We start from the raw sequence: 309 nt of genomic DNA, 5'->3' as shown, positions 1-309 counted from the left end.
CACCAGCCAATTAAGTAAGAGCAAAAAAGGAGGGCGAAGGGGGCGGAAGCAGGAGGGGGGTCAGGTAATCTCCGGGGCCGTGACCTTGCCTGCGAGCGGGACCTTATTTCGCTTGGTCGGCCTGCGTGGGATTGGGGGGCGGAGGGGGGAGTGTGCTAGGTGGATGGTTGACCTTTTCACGAGACGACGTAACCTATGGCGGAGTGTGGCCCTAGAGAGGCTCGGACCAAAAAAGTTTCTGACCTTAGGGAGGGAGGGAATCATTATTTAAACAGAGATAGAGGGCCGCAGAGGGAAGGGTTGGGAAAA

This window comes from Penaeus monodon, chromosome 21, assembly GCF_015228065.2.
Source record: "Penaeus monodon isolate SGIC_2016 chromosome 21, NSTDA_Pmon_1, whole genome shotgun sequence".
NCBI lineage: Eukaryota > Metazoa > Arthropoda > Malacostraca > Decapoda > Penaeidae > Penaeus > Penaeus monodon.
The sequence above is the reverse complement of the archived record's forward strand: the minus strand, read 5'-3'. Positions refer to the sequence as shown.